Source organism: Chiloscyllium plagiosum, unplaced genomic scaffold, assembly GCF_037043375.1.
Source record: "Chiloscyllium plagiosum isolate Xiang-an unplaced genomic scaffold, Cpla_swu_hap1 HiC_scaffold_16, whole genome shotgun sequence".
NCBI classification, from domain to species: domain Eukaryota; kingdom Metazoa; phylum Chordata; class Chondrichthyes; order Orectolobiformes; family Hemiscylliidae; genus Chiloscyllium; species Chiloscyllium plagiosum.
This window is the reverse complement of record NW_028270154.1, coordinates 26,125,503-26,131,675: the sequence shown is the minus strand read 5'-3', so window position 1 is coordinate 26,131,675 and position 6,173 is coordinate 26,125,503. Positions and strand designations below refer to the sequence as shown.

Genomic DNA, 6,173 nt, shown 5'->3' with positions numbered 1-6,173 from the left:
GCTGGAGTGATATGAATGATTCTATTACCTAGTTCAGTTTTTAAAAAAGAATAATTCTATGTGGACTAAAAGAGAGTTTTAATCAGCTCTGGGTGCCTTCATTTGCTGTCCTCTTGTAAGGTGACCGGTAAGCGATGTAAATAACACTGTCAGGCCTGAGCAGAATTTAGTCATGGAATGATTTCTCAGTCAGCAGTTGCTTATACTAGACCCAGGATTCTGAAAATTCTTCAGGCCTGCGGTTACACTTGGCACGGGATGTACTGTTGGAAAATCTTGAGTCTGCCTGTCAGTCCAGCTTAGCCTAGCCCAGCCCAGTCCAGCCCAGCCCAGCCCACATGCTGATGTTGGTTAAACACTTCACTGTTAGATATTCCTGACACACCCAGGCTGTCTCTTGTCAGATTAAAAAACAGAAAGGTAAGCTACAAACAAATACTCTTACTTTATACGTCCTGCTACTTGTGAATCTCTTTGTCGGATTGCCTTTATTCCTGCTTGTGTGCTGTTTTGCTCCTGTTACAAAAACTTAAAAGATTTGATCTGCTTCCAATTAGTGACTTTATAATCAAGTTAAAATAGTGGACAGTATATGGTTGAGAAGCAACAGCTGTCAGGAAGAATCAACGAATTAAAGCGTCGATACAGAAAATAACTTCAGAACTTCTTGTTGCCATCGTGTTATTCTAAATTTAGATGACTGCTTAACAATTTTCAGCTTTTACAGAGGCCCTTCAGGAGGTGCCAGTTTGTTTTGAAGGGGAGAAAATTCAACTCGCTTTGGGGCAGCTTGTCGCTGTGCCTGGTTTTAATTTTTTCTGAGTCTCTGGAGTGAGACATAAAGGAAGGCACTGTTCTGCTTTTCATTATATTGTGTAAGATGATTTCTCTGTGAGAATAAACAACCTCCACCCACAATCCATGATATAAATGTTGCATATAAAAATCCATGCATAAATATGCCCAGTTACAATTAGCATTAAAAAAATGTCATTCTCCTGACTACTTGCATGACTTGTATAGCCTTTTCATATTTTGTATCTGAATGCCTTAACTCACAGCTTATTGGTTATCATGGTTATCATTACAGCATAAGTTGAAACTCTTAACAATGTACACACAATATTATCAACTTGCTCTAACATCTTCACACTGGCAAAATGTTATTTAGCTCTGTTATTTGTTTTAGCCTGCTTTAGTATAACCAGTTCTGTGATATTTACCTACATTGTTTCATGACGTTAAAATGAGGTTAAAATTATGTTTAATATATCTGCATTTCTTCCATGGGGAGGGCTTCTGCCAACCCCAGATTCAAAGACTCGTACACAGAAGACAAATGTATCCTCTCTGGGCGTTAATTATAATACTTGTTGAATTTTTCTGTTTACAGTATTCAAGGTATCGGGGAAAGTAATTAATTTGCTTCTATATATTAAATGTAATTTATCCCTCTGAGATTTGCATGTTCAGGTCAGCTTATGATTTCTTTCCATGTTTTTATCAAACTTGGCTTTCATTAGAAATTTACACTCTAACAAATTTAGAGATATAGCTCACTGAGATTCTGAAAGAAATATTGTGTTTCCTGAATATTTCAACCTATAGATGTCTTAATATCAGTGAGAGGAAATACTGAGTCTAAGAGAGACAAGCTTTTATTCCAGAATTTGTTGTTTCTCTTCCTTCCAATGGTAGCTACTTTATTTGTGATATTTTCATGGAATCATAGAATACCTACAAATGGAAGCAGGCATCTGGCCCATCGAATCTATAATGACCCTGTGAAGAACACCCCACCCAGACCCACACCATCCCTACAACCCTGCATTTTCCATGGCTAATCCATCTAGCCTGCACATCCCCAGACACTATGGACAATTTAGCATGGCCAATCCACCTTGTCTGCACATCTTTGGACTATTTTCCTCTTAGATTAGGGATGTCTTTTAATTATTTGGTGGGGGATGGTGGGGTGCACAATATGGAAAGACTTCACCACATATGCAACAGGAGTCTGCATCGTGGACTGGAAAATCCTCTGAGTTTGCCTCCACCAGGGTGTTTTGCCTGTTACAGCAATGCACACATTACATTACTTGCCAAAACTTAAGAAATTCAACATGGATACTGTGGTGTTCAAAAATCAAAAAGTCATTTATTACTACCAGGTATTGGGTACAAACATTACAGTTCCCTGGCAGATAAGTGTCTGAGCCAACATTAAGCTGTCAGTTACAACAGAGGAAACAGGGAGCCAGGCAACATCAGGAGGTGCAAAAGTCAACCTTTCGGGTGTAACCCTTCATGTCCTGAAGAAGGGTTACACCTGAAATGTTGACTTCTCCACCTCCTGATGCTGCCCGGCTCGCTGTTTTCTTCTAGCTTCTTGCCTGTCTTTTTTGGATTCCAGCACCTGTAGTTACTTCCGGTAGAGTGACATGCTTCAAATGTCCTGAGGTAGTATGGAATATGAAATATTTATACCCTCAGGTCAAATACTGTGATATATTGCTAATATCGTGAGCATGTTTCTTAAACCTTATGGCATACTGATCATGAGGTGTAAAATAACAGAGCATGCTCAGTTACATTAATTTCTTTTATGTGTAATCATAAACTGATTTATTTTGCACTGTAACATATTAAAACTATGAGCTGTTGAAAGTGTAACAATCGCAACAAGGTGTCTGGGTTCTCCATGAGTATTGGTACCAACAGTATATCTTCCAAACCAATAAGACTTAAGAATTGAAATAGAAACAAATGAAAGACTGAGGAGGTTAGGTTAGGCTGTGTGAAATCAATATCAAATCAGATACAGAAAGAGAATTCAAAGAGAGAGAGAGAAAAAAAAGATGAAAAGGAAAAGCACAAGAAAAAGTAAATGTATGACATTGCAAAAGGTGGCTACAGATAACTGACCACATGCAAAAAATGAGACTGAGCACTTTAATTTCTTCCCATTTCAGACCATCATTATAATTAACATTTAATTAACATCTTTCATGCCAATAAAAAAAATACCAGTGGAATTTAATGCACCCTCAAGAACATGTCGGGAAATAGGGAGGGGTGCTGTGTAATGGGTTAAGATGATGTAGGATGGAGGACCTGTTATGTATGTTAAATACAGGGCAAAAGTGCGAGGCTAGCCTTTCCTGCTGGAGTCCAGTTGAAGTCCTTACAGAGCCAATCAATGGCTTACCAGTTGCAGGGTAGGTACACATGGCATGTCGGTAGACTACAAACAACTTTTGTCAGGCAACCTTTGTCTACTGGAGGGCAATGGAACAGTGGCAATGGCACCACTTTAAGAAGACACACCTTTGCCCTTAAAACTGACCCATTCCCTTTTCTGCTGCTTGCCAGCACCTGCTTGATTAGTTCCTGGAAGGCCCCTGCACTTACCTGGAGTCCAGGACTCCATGGCCACTTCATCTTCTGGGCATAATGCAACACCATCATTCTCAGTGGTGTGGTTCATACTGAAGAGTGACTGACCCTCTGCTTGACAGCCAGGTCTCTGTGGAGGGACATATCCACCTTTTGTGGGATCTGGAATATACTGATACTAACCAATACCCAATTGATTTTTAATCATCAGGGCTTTCTGATGTGGCTGTGGTGGGGTTGTCACCATCACAGCAGCCAGCAATCAGATTCAGCCCACATTTAACAAGTTATTGAAAATATCAGTGAGGTTCAGGGCTGAATCTTTGTTGCAATATCCAATACTAGCTTCCTGAGGTAGTGTAGAGGGGCCTCAGAGAGATTTTGGAGGAGACAGCCAATAAAGAGGTGGCATCTTAGAGACCCATCCAGTTAAGGTCAGTAAGTGAGCTTCATAGCAGGGAATGCCTGAGAGTCACAAAGATGGATTATGTGGTGTATTGAGACAGTGATGTATATGATAATGTGACTGTGGTATCCACAGTCATGTTCCAGAGACCAAGAAGAAAGAAATAGTTTGTACCACAGAGACCTTTACTTTGTTGAAGTATAGAATGTACAGTACTATAAGTAAAGGGATTTTGTGGAAATCCACTAAAATCAGATCTTAGTTGCTCCAGTAAAGGGAAATTTTCTCAAACCACAGTAGGACACAAGTTACTTGAAGAGCTATCAAAATATTATTCACAAGTGGAACCAGACTATGAACCATGATAGCAACAGTCTACCAACAATGTGATGCCATCAACAAAATCCATGGGGAGAAATTGGAAGAAGACCTCTTCAAAGGAAGAATCCAAAAGCCTACCTTGGTTAGAGGCACACTGAAAGTCAGTAGCATTATCAGCATTGATTGAATAGTCACTGCCCCTATCACAATTATTTGGACTCCCTAACAATTCATAAACAGGACGGCATTGAGGTGTCTGGCAAAAACAATAGAGAAATGAAGTTCTTCTTAAAATTGACGATGGCCATTTCAGAGGAGCAAATTGTAGAGTTGTGCACAATGATGTCTGTGGCAACCAGAATTTCCAAAGTAATTGACTAGAGAATAAATATACTTGATCACGGTACGCTATATTTCAGGGCAGGTGGAACCACAAAACCCAAGACTTTCATAGCTGAAAGCATTTTCGATCCTAATTGAGTGAAAAGGTCTTTAATTATGTTACCATTGCTTCTATTTCAGTTATGAGTGGGTACCATAAGGATCTGTTTTGGGTTCATTGTTGTTTGTCGTTTTTATAAATGATCTAGATGAGAGCATAAAAGGGTGGGTTAGTAAATTTGTGGATTACACTAAGGTCAGTAGAGTTGTGTATAGTGACGAAGGATGTTGTAGGTTACAGAGAGACATAGATAAGCTGCAGAGGTGGGCTGAGAGGTGGCAAATGGAGTTTAATGTGGAAAAGTGTGAGGTGATTCACTTTGGAAGGAGTAACATGAATGCAGAGTACTGGTTAATGGTAAGATTCTTGGTAGTGTAGATGAGCAAAGAGATCTCAGGTACATAGATCCTTGAAAGTTGCCACCTAGGTTGATAGGGTTGTTAAGAAGGCATTCTTTTGCATTAGCTTTTATTGGTAGAGGGATTGAGTTTCGGAACTATGAGATCATGCTGCAGCTGTACAAAACCCTGGTGCGGCTACATTTGGAGTATTGTGTATAGTTCTGGTCACCACATTATAGGAAGGATGTGGAAGCTTTGGAAAGGGTTCAGAGGAGATTTACTAGGATGTTGCCTGGTATGGAGGAAATGTCTTACAAGGAAAGACTGAGGGACCTAAGGCTGTTTTCGTTTGAGAGAAGAAAGTTGAGAGGTGACTTAATTGAGACATATAAGATAATCAGAGGGTTAGATAGGTTGGACAGTAAGATCCTTTTTCCTTAGATGGTGATGGCTAGCACGAGGGGACATAGCTTCAAATTGAGGGGTGATGGATATAGGACAGATGTCAGAGGTAGTTTCTTTACTCAGAGAGTAGTAGAGGTGTAGAACACACTGTCTGCAACAGTAGTAGACTCACCAACTTTAAGGGCGTTTAAATGGTCATTGGATAGGCACATGGACAAGAATGGAATAGTGTAGGTTAGTTGGGCTTCAGATTGGTTCCACAGATCAGCATCGAGGGCCGAAGGGTCCGTACTGTGCTGTAATGTTCTATGTTCTGTTACTGATCACCAAGTGTCCTCTGATTCTTAACTCTTTCACCAGTGAGAATGGTGTTTTCCTTATTTGCCCTGTCTAGGTACCTCTGGTTTTGAACTCCCAAATCCAAATATACTTTTGGCATCTTCTTTGATTTTAACAGCCCCAGATTCTCTAATCTATCAATATAACACAAGTTCCTTATCCTTGCAACCATTCTTATGCATCGTTTCTGCTCACTCTGTGCATTCCAATCATCCCTCGAGTGTAGTGCCGTGAACTGGATTCCACACTCCAGGTCAGAGCTCACAGAGCTGGATAATTTGCACATACCAATCCACATTAAAAGCATGCAGGAATACATGTGTTCTGCATTTGTATGATGTATGGCGTCACAGACAATACTTATGGAATTGGATAAGCACCTGAAATAAAAAGCAAGTGCTTCGAGAAGTCTAATTTGCACTGCTGAGGAGTTTTTTGTTTACACAATCTGATCAGAAAACTATCACCATTTTGTTCCTTCTGATTCCTGTAAGTCCAACTAAGCATTTTCTATCAGATATCA

General features: G+C 39.9%; 1 protein-coding gene across 1 annotated transcript in view; it reads left to right on the top strand.

Annotated features, from left to right (window-relative positions):
• Nucleotides 1–297: 297 nt before the first annotated feature.
• Nucleotides 298–6,173, top strand: part of sgcd (sarcoglycan, delta (dystrophin-associated glycoprotein)) — a 190,111-nt gene continuing 184,235 nt past the window's right edge. The window contains exon 1 of the mRNA XM_043703310.2: nt 298–420. The gene's annotated coding sequence lies outside the window, so the exon portion shown is untranslated. The remainder of the gene's footprint in view (nt 421–6,173) is intronic.